The sequence below is a fragment of the Acomys minous genome, assembly GCF_964271855.1.
Source record: "Acomys minous genome assembly, chromosome: 4".
Classification (NCBI taxonomy): Eukaryota; Metazoa; Chordata; class Mammalia; order Rodentia; family Muridae; genus Acomys; species Acomys minous.
This window is the reverse complement of record NC_140486.1, coordinates 67,243,338-67,260,310: the sequence shown is the minus strand read 5'-3', so window position 1 is coordinate 67,260,310 and position 16,973 is coordinate 67,243,338.

Here is a 16,973-nt window from a genome sequence, read left to right as displayed (position 1 = left end):
TCCTAGTTACAGGAAATAGACAGTTAAGACTCTCTATGCCCCGTTACTAGAAGTCACTCTAGTAGATTTATTGGAGCTTCCATTGCACTAAGTTTCTATCTCAGCCCTAAAATGCCCTCCAATTCAAAATTGTCTCCCTCAGAACACGTTCCATCCTCTCTTCTTGATCCCTGCTGTTCCCATGCCTACATGCCTACAGTCTACCTTTGATATCTATTCAATTTTCCCTTCCCAGGGGGACTTGTGCATTCCCACCTTGAACTCTCCCTCCTTGTTATTTAGCTGGGTCTGTGGATTGTAGCATGATTTCCTTTATAGATAATACCCACTGATATGTGAGTACATACCATGTTTGTCTATTTGTGTCTGGATTACCTCAATCAAGATGTTTTTCAAGTTCAATCCACATTTTCTTTATCCATTCTTTGGCTGAGATTGTTTCCAGTTTCTGGCTATTATGAATAAAGCTACTATGAACAGAGCAAGTGTCCTTGTGGTATGATGGAGTATATTTTTAGAAACATGCCCAAGATTGATAGAGCTGTCTTCAGGTAGCTTGATTTCCAATTATCTAAAGAACTGCCATATTGGTTTCCAAAGTAGCTGTACAAGTTTGCACTTCCACCAGCAGAGGAGTGTTCCCCTTGCTCTGCATCCTCCCCAGCATGAGCTGTCACTTGTGCTTTTGATCTTAGACATTCTGACACTTGTAATATGAAATCTCAAAGTAGTTTTGATTTGTATTTCCCTGATGACTAAGGATGTTGCCCATTTCTTTATATGCTTACTGGCCATTTGAGAATCCTCTGTTGAGGATTCTTTACTTAGACCTGCACCCCCTTTTTTCAAAATGGATTACTTGGGTTGTTGATATCTAGTTTCTTGTGTTCTTTATATAATTTGGAAATTAGCCTTCTTTCAAATATAGAGTTGGTGAAAATCTTTCCCCATTCTGTAAGCAGCCATTTTGGTGTATTGATGGTATCCTTTGCCTTACAGAATATTTTAAATTCATAAGGTCCCATTTTTAATCATTTATCTTAGAGATTGCACTAGGGGTGTTCTGTTCAGAAAGTCATCTCCTGTGTCAATAACTTCAAGGCTATTCCCACTTTCTTTTCTACCAGGTTCGGTGTATCTGGTTTTACGTTGATATCTTTGGTCCACTTAACCTTGAGTTTAATACAGGGTGGTAGATATAGATCTACTTGCACTCTTCTACATGCCAACATCCTGTTAGACCAGAAACATTTTTTGAAGATGCTTTCTTTTTTCTATAGTCTATTTCTGGCTTCTTTATCAAAAATTAGGAGTCAGTGAGAATGTAGGTTTATTTTGGGGTCTTCAGTTCAAGTCCATTGATCCATCTTTTTTTATGCTAGAACCATGTAGTTTTTATTACTATAGCTCTTTAGTTTTCCTTTATTATATATTTATAAATGTACTCCATAATTTATTTTATTATACTAGAATGTTTTACCTACCCTAGGTTTTTTTACTTCATGAAGTTGAATATTGTTCTTTCTTGATCTGTAAAGAATCGTGTTGGAATTTTGGTGGGTATTACATTGAATCCGTAGGTAGATTACTTTTGGTAGGATGGTTGTTTTTACTATGTTAATTTTAATGATCCATGAGCATCTTTCCATCTTCTGATATCTTCTTCAATTTCTTTTTTAAATACTTGAAGTAATTGTCATACAGGGCTTTTATTTATTTCGTTAAAGTTGCCCCAATATATTTTATATTATTTGTGGCTATTGTGAAGGGTCCCTGATTTCTTTTTCAGCCTTCTTGTAGTTTGTATATAAGAGTACTGATTGTTTTGATTTAATCTTGTATCCAGCTGCTTTACTAATATTAGCAGTAGAAATCCACACTAGTGTTTTGGGGATTGTTTATGGATTTTATATTATCTGTAAATAGTGATACTTTGACTTTCCAGTTTTTATCTCTTTGATCTTTTTTAATTGTCTTATTGCTCTAGCTAAAACTTCAAGTGTTATATTCAATATACCCATACTATCCTCTTCTTTTAGATTTTCCAATCTGGTGGCATAAAGATTTTTAAAATATGACCTAATAATTCTTTGGATTCCCTTGTTGTCTGTTGTTATGTCCTCCTTTTTGTTTCAAACTGTTAATTTGGATATTCTCTCCTTTTTGTTTAGTTTGGATAAGTGTTTGTTTACTTTGTAGATTTTCTCCAAGAGCCAACTCTTTGTTTCATAGATTCTTTGTACTGTTCTCTTTGTTTCTATTTTGTTGACTTCTGCTCTCAGTTTGACTATTTTTTGCCATCTATTCCTGGTGAGCATATTTGCTTCTTCTGTTCTAGAGCTTTCAGGTATACTGTGAAGATGCTAGTATGAGATCGCTCTGATCTTTTTATGAAGGCACTTACTGCTATGAACTTTCTTTTTAGAAGCCTTCTAATTCTGCTTACAAATTTGTGTATGTTGTGCATTCATTGCCAATGAATTATAGGACATCTTTAATTTCATTTTTTCTTTCTTTTTAAAAAAGATTTATTTATTTATTATTATGTATACAGTGCTTGCCTGCATATACACTCACAGGCCCAAAGAGAGCATCAGATCACATTATGGATGGCTGTGAGCCATGATGTGGTTGCTGGGAATTGAACTCAGGACCTCTGGGAGAGTAGTCAGTGCTCTTAACCTCTGAGCCATCTCTCCAGGCCCCTTATTTTTTCTTTATTGAATTACAAGAAGGCTTTATTTCTTCCTTGACCCAATGGTCATTCAGTAGAGAGCTGTTCAATTTCCATGAGTTTGCAGACTTTCTGTTGTTTTTGTTTTTCTTGAAATCCAGCTTTAATCCATGGTGGTCTGATATGATACAGGAGGTTATTTCAATTTTCTTGTCTATTGAAATTTGCTTTGTGATTGAGTATATAGTCAGTTTTGGAGAAAGTTCTATGAGGTACCAAGCAGGTATATGTTTTTGTGTTTGAATGAGATGTTCTGTAGATATCTATTAGGTCTATTTGAGTCACAAGGTACATTAGCTCCATTAGTTCTTCATTTAATTTTTGTCTGGATGACCTGTCCATTGGTGAGAATAGAGTACTGAAGTCTCCCCTCATTAATGTATGAGGGTTTTTGTGTGATTTCAGCTTTAGTAATGTTTCCTTCAAACATGTGGGTGCCCTTGAGTTTGGAGCAAAGAGGTTCTGAATTGAGATGTCATCTTGGTACATTTTTCATTTGATGAGTATGAAGTGTCCTTCCCTATCTCTTTTGATTAATTTTAGTTGGAAATCTATTTTGTTTTATGCTGCTTTTGCATACATTATGTTAATCTGAGTTTTTTTATTGGGGAATTGAGTCCGTTGACATTGAGAGATATTAATAACCAATGATTATTAATTCCTGTTCTCTTGTTGTTGATGGTGGGAGTAGTAATGGCTGTGTGTGTGCATGTATGTGAGTGAGAATGTGTGTGTGTGTTTCCCTTCTTTTTTGCAAGTGTAATATTATTTATTTCTGTCTTTTCATAAGAATAGTTAACCTCCTTGGGATGAAGTTTTCCTTCTATTATCTTCTGTAGGGCTGGATTTGTAGACAGATATTGTTTACATTTGATTTTGTCATGGAATATCTTGTTTTCTCCATTTATGGTGACTGAAAGTTTTACTGGGTATAGTAGTCTTGTATCTGTGGTCTAATAAGGTCTGCAAGACATCAGTCCAGGTGCATTTGACTTTTAGAGTCTTTATTGAGAAAACAAGTGTAATTCTAATGGGTCTGCCTCTATATGGTACTTGGCCTTTATCTCTTGTGTATTTTAATATCCTTTCTTTGTTCTTTACTTTTACTGTTTTGATTGGTATGTGGTGGAGATATATGGAGGGCAATTCACATTTAATAAACAACAGATAGATAATATTAGGTATCTTTTAGAATTTAAATAGAAAACATTCCTCAAATGCTTGTGAACTAAGAAATCTATTGCTGCCGATGAGGCAATCAAGACAGGATTGGGCTGGGCATGGTGGTACAAGCCTTTAATCCAAGCACTTGGTAGGCAGAGGCAGGTGAACCACTGTGATTTCAAGGCCAGGTTGGTCTACAAAGTAACTCCAAGATAGCCATGGTTACACAGAGAAACGCTGCCTTGAAAAGCCAAAAAGAAGAAGAAAAGAAAGTACAGGATTGGTTTTCAAGGACTCTATTTCTACTGCTCTGATTAATCTGCTAGTAAGATGATAGTTAGATATTATTACCAAAAGATAATAGAACTAGATGGGGCCTTGATGGAGGAAATAGGTTATTCCAGCCCTACACTTCAAAGATACACCTTGTTGATACATTAACCATTGTGGCGGCCTTAAATTAGCAAGATAACCCTAGACAAGAGCAGTTCTATAAATTTGCATATATGTAAAACACATAGATTGTCTATGCAATCAAAACACAACCAAGGTATAGAACATCACAAATCTCTATTAGCTACAGCTATCTTCTAGTTACAAAATCCCTAAAGGAAACAACCATCCTGACTACCAAGGACTGAGAGAAGACTTGACTGCTTTCAAAGTTAATATACTTTAAGTGACCCAGGAAGTCCCCTTCTTTTATTCAACACAATTTTTTGGTGTGGGTATACAACCATACTTTCTATATCACACACATCAATTTTATCCATTTGTGGCTTTGCTTCTCATTATGAAAAAATATGCATGGTAATCAACTTATGAGAAGGAAATAAAAGTTTTATTTTGTCAAGGGATTTGGAGCATTTTAACCCTTGGGCTCTTGTCCTAGGTGTTTTGAGTCAATGGTGGTATAGCAATACATCACAGAAGTGTAGGAGTATAGAGTAAAGGAAACCTACTCTCCTCATGGCAGCTAAGAAGCAAAAGAGATACAGATGAGATGAAAGGTTTTAAAATACTATCTACTCCATAGATTAGACTAGAACAATTTAATGTTCTTTCACGTGGTCTCTTCTCATTTTACCTCCTTTTCACTTGACTACAAGGCCAAAAATCTAGGCAAGGTATGCTGACAAATGCCTGCAGTCTCATAATCCCAACACTCAGAGGGCAGAGGTAGGTGACTTCAGGGTTCAAAGCCTACCTAGTAGCAAGTTCATGGACAGCCAGGACTACATAGAAAGACCCTTTTAAAAAAAAAACAAAATTTAAACAAAGTAGCACTGTGGTAATATTAAATCAACTACTTGTTTTAAGTGGTTGCGCTAATATAGACTGATACCAATGGTGTTTGAGAGGTTTGGTTTTTCCACTCCCTGTGAAACCCCTTTTCTGTCTTTTTGTTGTTTTTCTCTTTTTTTTTCTTTACTATTTACCATCACGTTTCTATTCAAATAACTCCAGAAAAATTCACCCTCAAGCTAAAAGACTGAATGGCCTTTAAATTTATGTTTATTCTCTTAGTTTCATAAGTCTATATGTTTGAATATAGACAAACAGGCCATGACGCATGAATTTGGGGGAGAGCATGCAAAGAAAAAGTTTAGAGACAGTAGGTCTATCTATCCCCGGATACTCAGTTATAGATAGATGATAGATGATGATAGATAGATAGATAGATAGATAGATAGATAGATAGATAGATAATAGAAAGATATAGGTGTGTTTGTGTGTGCGTGTGTGCATGTGTGTGTGTGTGTGTGTGTGTGTGTGTGTGTCCCAGACAATAAATTACCAATGAAATGAGATGCCCAAAACATTCTCCAGTGACAAGTCCTTGGAAGTAGCAAATTCTGAATGATGATGATGTCTTAAGTAGACTACAGGAAATGATTATGGTGTTTCGCAGTCAATAAAAAAGGCCACCTTAACCAGGATATAGGCATTTCCAGGTGAACTTATGTGGTTAGAACTAAAGGTCAAGAAAGGTACCTTCCTCAATACCATAGATCATCTAAACCTCAGAGGATTTGTGCCAATGAAAGATGTAGGTGTGCCAATGAAAGACAGGTTTAAATAATCCAGCAGAAAGAGGAGAATTGCATGTATGCATTATTAGAATATGAACTGTTTCATAAGGTCTCATTTGTTTAAAAGGGTGGTCTTCAGATGCTGATACTACTGGGTTGGGGGGACAGTGGGAGAAACTTTAAAGGTTGTTATGCAGCTGGGAGTAGATCGCTGGGACCATGGATTTGAAGTTTGTTCCTGGACACTTCTTCTTGTCCATCATGAAGCGATCCAATTTGCTCACCATGTACTCCCTGCTATGTTGTTATAACCCAACATATGGAAGCCTATAAGCAACAGAAGCGTGTTACTTTAGGTCAAAAACCATGAGCTTGTAAGACAAATAATCCCTTCCTTTGTGTAGATTGTTTCCTTAGGTGTTTACCACAAGCAGTAGACTTGGGAAAATTTAATGGTTCATATCTGGTACTCCATGAAGGTAGGGAATGTGACCACCAATCTCTTTCTCCACCTACACTTTCAGGTAGGGGAACTTATATATCATAGACATTATGTAATTACTTATCGAATAATGGTTGACAGTGAGTAGTAAGATCAAAATTGCTGGAAGCTCAATCATAGGAAAACCTAATATTGCAAGTTGTTTTTTTTAATGCGTGAATGTTGGGAATAGAGTAATGGATAAGGGGTCACTGTTGCTCATATAACTGACATCAGCTCCGCAGAGAAGAGACCAGAACCCTGGCTGCTTCACTTATTTCCCAGACTCAAAAGCTATTAAAGGTCTTTACATGTTTTGTTTCATCTTCTGTGATGGCTGTGCTGAGGTGATGACATTTCATCTTGACTGTCTACAGGCTTGTTAGCAGAGACCCTGTCACCACCAGGGATCACAGCATCCTTGTGTTCAGTCCTTAGGGCACTGACCTCAGCTGTACATCTGGACTTGGCAGCAAACGCCACATGCTCTAACATGACAAGCAGCTGGCTCTGAAGCCAACAGGCAGCTCCTGTCCTGAAATGAATGGCAGTTTGAAGAGCAGGGAGGATGCTGGCTTTCCCTCCTTGTCTTAGCGTGACTACTGCTGTAATGAAACACCATGACAACTGGGGGAAAGGAACATTTGGCTTATGCTCCCATATCACTGTTCATCACTGAAGGGAAGTCAGGACAGGAACTCAGACAGGGCAGGAACCTGGAAGCAGGGGCTGATCCTGCTTACTTCCTTGCTCTTCATGGCTTGCTAAGGCTGCTTTATTATAGACTCTATGACCAGCAGGCCAGTGTGGTACCATCCATAAGACTCTGGACCTTCCTCCATCAACCAATTAAGATCTTGACCCGGGGAGGAGAGAGGCTGCACAAACTGATGTACCAACCAAGGACAATGCAAGCAGAGGACCTAGATACCCTATTCAGATGTAGCCAATAGACAGCCCAATATTCACATGGGGAAGTGGGGGAGAGCATTGACTGCTTCTGACAAGATCTCTGGAGCCCATGATTTAATCATTGCCCTTTAGAGGAGAAGACCTGTGGGAACACAGAAGAAGGGGATGCAGGCTATCCAGATCAGACCTGAGAGGCTGTGGTCAGATGGTGGGGGAGGAGGACCCCACCTGTAGGGGTCATGGGGAATAGATAGGACATTAGAAGGAGGTGAGAACACGAAGATATGAGTGAGGGGATTACAATCTGGTTGTAATATGAATAACTTAATAATACTAAGTAGTAATAATAAATAATTATAATAATAATAAAAAGAAAAGAAAATGCCCTAATGGCTGGCCTACAGCCCAATCTTCTGGAGGTATTTTATCAGTTGAGACTTCCTACTCTCTGATGACTCAAACTTAGACAAGTTGACAGTGAACTAGCCAGGATATTCCCCCACAGCTTTAGGAATCCTAGAGAGCTGATAAGAATAGGCGAGGGAAAAAAAATAGAGCACCTTTGCAGCATAGCCCCTATACATGTGTTCAGAGCAGGTGAAAATGGACAATGCTGTCTGCCTAACCTTTTTCTGCAAAATTGGACAGGATTGGCTAAAATTGGTTGGATTGAGTGTAATGCAAAGATCGAGACAGAAGGGAATGCGAAGCATTCTGTGTACCGTGATGTTTTCCATCGAGCATTTTCTTGTGTGCTCTCTATAAACCCAATTACCAGAATTTCACAGCTCTCACTATTAACAAGTAGTAGGACAGTCCTCTGGCCACGAGGGCTACATGTCAGGAGAACAACAGTAGAATGACCAAAGCTGTGGACCACTGCTTGTCCGAGATTTGAAAACTGTCAGGGAACCAGAGATTCCATGTCTTGCAGAAGTAGACGTCTGCCTGCTGCTCAGTTGCAGCCGTGCTCTTGACAGCTTTGGGGACATCTTCTCCTTTGTTTCCTAAAGAAAGTAAAATGTCAGCCAGTCAAGGAGAATTTTTGTTGTAGTTGTTGTTTGTTTGTCAGAAGCTTGTGGCATTTTTAAGCCACCAGGGGGAGAAATATGGAGTACGCTTCTGTCTAGGAGAATCTTTTGAAAGATTGGCTGTTTGAAAGTATTTCAGTCTTCACGCTTTTTGCTTCTAGTGACAGCTGAGTATGCAGAAAGCATCGTAGCTTGTTTCTGAAGTGGAATATTTTATATCTTAGGATTTATTTGTACAATGCTCTTCAAATTCAGTAAAAAGGTCAAAATGACATACAAATAGCTCATAAAATAATGGCTCCATAGCCATGGATGTGGTTAAGTGTTTGTAGACCTGGGTCTATTGAAATATATATCAATATGTTCAAATATCAGCGCATCTTTAGAATGTCAAGCAGTACAAGGGAGTAAAACAATTGAAATTCTAGCTAAAGCTGGACAATCTCAGGTACAGTACAGTACTGGATTTGTAAAATCTGCCCTTCTGTTTAATTATTGAAAGGTAGATAGAAGCAGCAAATAGCAATGACCTCCATCAGGGAAATGTCTAGCCTGGTGTTATGGGGCAAGTCTAGTTAAAGATAGGATGGTCTAGTAGGATGAATAAAAGAATTTTAAGCATTGTTGCACTTTAGTTTTTGCATTCCTTTAAAGTCAATTCCATTTTAAGGTAAATTTAACAAATTAATAGATCTTACACAGGTTACAGGTTCATTGCAACTATTCCAGCTGGAGGTACATTGACAACAATGCATCTTATTTTGAATGTGTATGAGCACCAGGCAGAATCATGTACAACTATGGTTGACTATACGCATGAATTGTAAAACATACAAAAATAGAAAACAAGAACATAGAGTGGGTCATTAAAAAAAAACTCAGGATCTTTGGAAAGCAAAAAGTTGAACTGTAGTAAGAGTGCTTAATAAGAATATGTATATCAATTGTTTTACAAGTAGCAGTATTTTCATATAAAAAGGAGATCTGAACTATAAAAACACAAAGAACATGTATGTATTAGTACATTTTAAGTTATGTGGATTTGTGTGTGTGTCCATGTGTGTGTGTGTGTGTGTATGCCTGCTTATGTGTGTATGCATGTAGGTACCAACAGAGGCCAGATGCTGGAGTTCTATACAGTTGAGTGTAAGCCACCAACATAGTGGTTGGGACCTGAACTTGGGTCCTCTGGAAGAGCATCAATCTTGTTCAACTAATGAATCATCTCTCTAGCCCATCTGTCATATTTTAAAACCTAGAGAAAGTACCCTACCTCCCCCTGGGAAAGGGCACATTTACAATATTAATTCGTAGAATATCTTTAACCCCCCCCCAAAAAAAGATTTGTTTAAGATTATAATGAAAGGATAGCAAGACATATTTTCAAAAGCTAAAGTAAATGCTTTCATGAATAAGTTTTTCAAACTCTTAAGATCCTTCTCCTATACAGGATCCTAGCTGATCCATTACTTGACCATAAAGAAAAACAAGAGAGCTGCTGCTGAGATGGCTCAGGAGGTACACGTGCTTTCTGGCAAAGCTGGATGATTGCTGAATCTCCACAAGTCCAGGTGGAAGGAGAGAATCCACTCTCGGAAGCTGTCCTTCCTGCGTGCATGTGTCTGCACACGAGCATGTATGTGTGTGCAAATGCATTCACACTGCATGTGTGCATGCACACAAACACACACATGTGCACATGCACCCACACACATGCACATGCACATCAAGGGAAAATTCTACAAAGACACATTAATGATACATACAAACACTGTGCTCTCCACTTACACAGGAATAAAAAGTAAATAAATACATAAATCAGATGTTACTCCAGCTTCAGAGGAATTGTAAGTGTGAAGTCATCTGAGTTGTAGAGTGGGTTTCCAAGCACCTTGATCTACATAGACACCTAATCTCAAAAATAAAAAAAAATAGTAAAACAAAAAAATCAGAAATGTATAAAGGATTCAGTGCCAGAGCTCCATATAAGACACTGACTAGGTTCTAGCATCACCCTCGTGGATGTTCCTGCCTGGTGATAACCTCACTTAAAACCATACGACTGTATCAGACAAAACCAAACTGCAGGCTCTTCTACCAAATAAAACCATATCACGGCCAGACGAAACACAAGGAGGTTGTCCTAGACAGAGGAAAATGAAAGTGCTACGACAATGAACTGAAATGTGTCCTTCTGGACTGGTTCCTGCACTGGGAGAAATGGCTGTAAGGGTGTCCCAGGGACACTGACCAGAAATTGAATGCATACCCCAGATTAGATTGTGATTGTCTGTGATGTTTCAGTGTGCGGCTTTGATGGCTATAGCATGATCGTACAGTTACTCCTTAAATACGTTACGATGCTAGAGGAATGGGGACTTGCTGTCAAGCAGGTCATAAAAACAACAAGACAGAGAACGATGAAGAGACCAAAATGATACTGAGCAGTGTATCAACCGAGGTGGAAAGGCAGGCGAGGACCCTTCACATTCCTGCTGCTCTTACAGAAGTCTTTGATTCGATTTTTTAAATTATATTTTTATAAAATTATCTTAAAATCAGATAATTATTCAAGGAATTATCAGTGAAATATTTTAACATAAAGAACTATAAAATAATATATACATGCTACAAAATAATTAGAGAGACTTCCAAAAGCATTTGATAATACAGCATCCATTTTTAATATAATCTTAAAATTGAGACTAGAAGAAAATTTCTTTAGTTTTATAAAGAGTAGTTACCAGAAACTTTGAAAAAGTTGGGTTTTAATAAGAACATTATAGACACATTATTATTAAATTTTCCTGGCAGAAGAATAATTATTAATACTAGTACTATTAGTTGAAACTCATGCTAAAGCAATAGTCTAAGAAAATAACTATAAAAAAGAAAAATATGTAAAAGAAAGAGATAAAATGTAAGTAAGTGAGGTTTGTTGGTGGCAGTAATGTGAAATATGAACCTAGGGTCTTATGCCTGTTTCCAAGTGCTTGACCACTGAGCTACATTCATGACCCTTAAGTGTCTGTTTAAATACACAACTGAGAAAACCACAATAGCAAGAGGCAGGGTGAACACAAGCTTTACAGATTCACAGTAATGACTAGTGAGAAATGCTATCAGAAATAAAGGGTTGTGATTCAGAGAGCAACGCTACCATGAAATATACAGAAAACAGGCCTAAAGAATTCTAATAGTTTTAAATATTATTTCAAAGGTTTTCTTTATAGAAAACTAGTGTATACTCCAGAGCATTGTGGAGTTTTCTGTCTAATGCATAAATGTATTCCAGTAACACAAGATAACTCATTTCTCCCAATATTTCAAGTGGCTTGATTTTCACTTTGTTGACTAATACATTTGAAATTTTACTTTTAACTTTTACATTTGTAATTAAATTTACATTTACATTTAAGTATGTAATTTTTGTAGAATTTGCTGTTCTATATAGTATGAGATATAATGCAATATTTCTACCAGCCACATAAAATATTGGTTCAGAATTATTTATATATTTGTATAAAGACCTTCTTTCCCCACTGCATTATAGTGTCATGTTCCTTGTAATTCAATTCTCTGTATGTGTATGTTTTATTTGTGAATTCCATTTTTTCCTACTGCCCTGCCTATTTGTCTTAGAGCTATTTTATATGTCTTTCACTTGGTAACTTTCTAGGCAGCCTTGAGATATACTAATGTAAGTATTGTAGTTTTATTATTTTGTAAGACTATTTGAGGCTCTTTAATTTTTACACAAATCAGCTTTTACATTCCCATGGGGAAAAAAATGTCCCTTCAGGAACCTCAATTGGAATTATATTTTATGACAAATTAGGAGAAAAATGTCTTAATGCAAAGCTTTTCTCTATCATTATTAATATTGTCCTCCAGTTGTATAGGTAGTGTTTTATAGTCTTTAGTATAGAAACATATAGAAAACAAATGGTGTCAACCTATTTCTCAGTATTAAAATATTGGATGTTGGAGTGCACTGACTGTTTGAGTTTAAATTTAGTGGTTACACTATTGGTCTTGTATACTATGACCTTTCTAAGTTCACTTACTAATTCTAGAAGTTACCCTGTAAATACAAACTTTATAGATCAATAATTATTATTTGTAAGTCTTTTCTGGTTTGTGTGATATATTTTTATTTAATTAAATTAATTTATTTATTTGGACTGATAAATAATTTCTCCACACAATGAGGAAGTGATTTGACTGAAGTGTGTGGGATGATCTTGAACTCAGAGGGACACTTTTCAGCATTTATTTGTTATTTGATGACAGCTATGACACTGTTGTGGGGATTCTTCCCCAGTGATTTCATACCAATTTTAATCATAAACAGATATGAAGCATCTGGGCTCTTTGTTGTTGTTGTTGTTTTGTTCTATTTTGTTACATGTGATAGTGAGGTGCGCTGGTATGTCAAAGAAAATGAAGGACAAGTGGACGAGATAGAATCCTCCTCTGGTGTCCAGTTTGCTGTCCTCCTGGCTTACAGCAAGAAACCTCAAGCCAACTAATGAAGCCACTATAGTTTGCAGTGCTAACATGCATTTCCCTAAAGATATCTCAAGTGGAAAGGTAGAAAGGACAAATAACCTATGCTTACTTAGGACCAGAATATCTGTAACCTTAAATTTTACTGTTATTAACTCATCTATACATCTAAGTAACATACCTCAAAAGGTCACTATACAGAAAATATCATTTACAGAATTAAATTCTTTAAGATCAGAAGTCAGCTCACGTATTTTACATAATTTTTAATCTTCACTTTTAAGCTTAAGTTACTTAAATCTACAGTTCTTGTTATAAATTATACCCTTTGAGTATGTACAACCATACAGACACATTGAGTGACTAATTCTTCTCCTGAAAAGTCCAGACACATTCACTGTCTCTCCTCCCTCTCTCCCCCCTCTCTTTTTCTCTCTGTCCCTCCCTCCCTCCCTCTTCTCTCCTCTTCCTCTATCCTCAATCTATTCTAAACTATCTAAACTATATACTCTATCTTGATAAACTCACTACCTCTCCATCACTCTAGATCATGCTGAAATTCTTTAGCAGAGCACAACCAAGGACCAGGCTTTACAGAAGTGGGGCTCCCTAAGTGGGTCTCCTCAGGTTGCTAGGGTGTACACTGAGAGATATATCACCACGGATGCTCACTAGAGGTGGGGCCCTTGCCTGTGGATGGCAAACACTCTATCACAAGCTCCATCTTCAGTCATGAGGTTTTATTAAAGTGCTTTTCTGCATTTGATTAATCATGTGAATTTTCTTCTTTGAATGGTGAATTACAGTAATTGATTTTCAAATACTTAGCCAAATGTGTGTTCCTGGTTAAACCTACTTAGTTCTGATTAACAACTTTAGATATTTCAGATTTTAAATAATTTCATAATATATTGTGTATATATAGCCATAAGAAAAGTTATCACACAATTTTTTGTTATCTGAGTCATGCTAATGTCACAAAATGAGCAATGAGCTTTATGTGGTTTTTTTCTAGAAGATTTATGTAAGTTTGTGGTTATTTATTTCTTAAATATTGGAAAGATAAAGTGCTTTGTCCTCTGAGCCTGGAGGTTTTCATTATGGGAAAGTTATAAGTAATGGATTCATTTTCTCTAATAGATCTGCAGCCCAAATTTTTTTCCTTAATTTTGGTGAATTATGATTTTCAGTGAATTTTTACAATTCTCCCAATTTTTTGAGTTCATGGGTTAAATCTTCATGTTTACCACAGCAGTCTAGCCAATTTATGAGCAATTTTGACCTGACAGGAATACAATAGCAGTGTCTAGAGTCTTAAATGGATTCAGTAACCTAGTAGAGATTAATGACAGAAGCCTGACAAATCATTTCCCTGCCTACTTAAATATGCAAGCCTGTTGCCTTCTGCTGTCACTGAGAAAACAATAATGAATGATGTAGTGCCACCAATGAAACAAACAGGAGCAAACTTAACTCAAAATCAGATACAAGGATTTGTAGGTGTACACAGACACAGTTAATCCACTTGATACTTCATAATTTAACCTGCTTTTAGACTTGTAGGTGTAATAGGATTCTACTCTTTCATTAAGTCCTAGATCCTCTGGTCATGAGAAAATGGGGCTTTCACTTTCCATACTACGTTCTGAATTTAAAGTGTATCACCTCCAGAGTGATCTGCTGAATTGGGGAAGAACTTTTGTTTGGTATTAAGAGAAGAGTGGCACTTAAGGAGGCAACAATCAATTCACCAGAAACTCAGAATTTTGACAAGTATCCAAATTTTCATCCCTTGGCTACAGACCACACTATTCATATGCATCCCTGAAATGGGCAACTGATGAATGTTGCATTCAATAACCCATTTTTCTATGGTGACTAAGTATAATCGATTGATATAGATAGCTTGGCTCATATTTTACCATTTTAATTCTTTTTCTCTCATCCCATCTTTTTCCTAACTTGAAAACTAGTCTTCAGTCAATGACACAGCTGACTTGGAGATGACTGTTGGCAGTAAAAGTTTGCAATCTTTTTCATAAACTTAGGAAAGCATTAAACAATGCAGGGTTCTACAGATCAGTTCCTCCATGCATAGTTATGGAAACAACTTCACTAGAAACTTGAATGGGGCTAGAGAAATGGCTTAGTTGATAAAGTACTTTGCATGTGAAAGCAAGGACCTGAGTTTAGACCCTCAGAACTCATCATGAACTCTATCTAGCTTGAACTGAAAGCCAAAATAACCCCCCTTTTCTTCTCTGAGTTCATTATTCTTTCCATCTTATGTTATCAGAAAAACAGCAAAGTAATTATTTATAAACCGTGAGGTGTAGCGTGGTTATAGGCTTTCTCAGGTCTGTCCCCCTTATTTGTAAAATTGAGTTCACCAACAGCCTTCCTTCCAATGCACTTTCTACCTTTTAAGTCACTTTCTGCCTTTTTTCATGGTCTTTGGAGGCTCTATGATTAGCTCTCCAACCTCACTTCTCTTCAACTTGTTAAGGAGTTGGGGATTTGAGTTTCGTCTCATCTCCATCTTGATGGAGTTATTTTCCTCCCTTAAAATGTAAATAAAAAACATTGACTTCAACTCTTGTGAGGACTGAAGCAGATTATCGTATCATCAAGGGCTTTACTCTTTTTTTCTTTTTTCTTTTTTTATTAATTTATTCTTGTTACATCTCAATGGTTATCCCATCCCTTGTATCCTCCCATTCTTCCCTCCTTCCCATTTTCCCCTTATTCCCCTCCCCTATGACTGTTCCTGAAGAGGATTATCTCCCCCTGTATATGCTCATAGGGTATCAAGTCTCTTCTTGGTAACTTGCTGTCCTTCCTCTGAGTGCCACCAGGTCTCCCCCTCCAGAGGACATGGTCAAATGTGAGGCACCAGAGTACGTGAGAAAGTCATATCCCACTCTCCACGCAAGTGTGGAGACTGTTCTGACCACTGGCTAGATCCGGGTAGGGGTTTAAAGTTTACCGCCTGTATTGTCCTTGGGAGAATAGCAAAGTAAAAGGATCCAGAGGGTCCTAGAAACCTACAAGTAGAACATTATGATAGGCAGATTTGGGCCCAGGGATCCTGCTCAAACTAGGGCTTTACTCTTTATCCTCACCCATTGTGCAGCTGGACTTTTATAAAAGTATCATGTTCTTCTCATGTTAAACAGACAACGTAGAGTCACATACGGAAAACTACTTTCCCAAGTTGCACAGCTTAGACCCATGTCTGGATACCTGAGAATTTAGCCTCGGCTGGAGGTGCACACACACCCCACTGTGTTGTGAATCTTGAGCATGCTCAGTTCTTCAGTTAGATGCTCCACGATTGATTGACCACATCTCTATCTTCCTGCTCTTCTGCCCATGCCATTTGATTTGGGCTTTTATTTTTCTAGCTTTCTCAGTCTATTTATTTATTTTGAAAATGTAATTTTTTTAAAAAAAGGAAGACTTAAGAAGTCATGATTCATTCATGTTTAAAGTCAGGTAATCACATTTTTCAGAAAAATAAATCAATCACAGTGTTGGAAACAAAGAGCAAAACATCTCATGCTGTATGATCTCACTGCTGCGTTTGGTAGTCACAGACTTACCGGGACTTTACTCTGTATAACTACAGAAGTGGGGGTCATATCAAGACCTCATTTCTCTCAATGAAGCTTATTGTGAATAACAAAATCATCAAGAAGCCAGAGGCTCTATTAATCACACATCTACTGCACCTCTCCTAGTGTATGCTGATTAAGTTATTAATGCATAAATATTCTATTTCCAGGAGGATAGCCTGGAGTGCCCTGGGGGGTCTTGGAGACCCTTTAGTAAAACTGTGTTAACAACAGTCTCCCTTGTTTTTGTCCCATTCACTTACAAGATGGCTTCAACCCTGAAGCCTGGTGGAATGCCAGTTTTTTTGCACCCTTGAATTTTAAATGGACCAATTGTCCTTTCTAGTGCCACAAGTCCTTATGAATGCAGTGTGGAAAAACAAAATTCTTTGGGGAACCTCTTGAGAATGCATGGAATCTTGAGAACAGAACATGTAAGGATGGTCAAATTAATAATTTAAATATCCTTTAAGGTTGAGGCAGACACAGGATCCT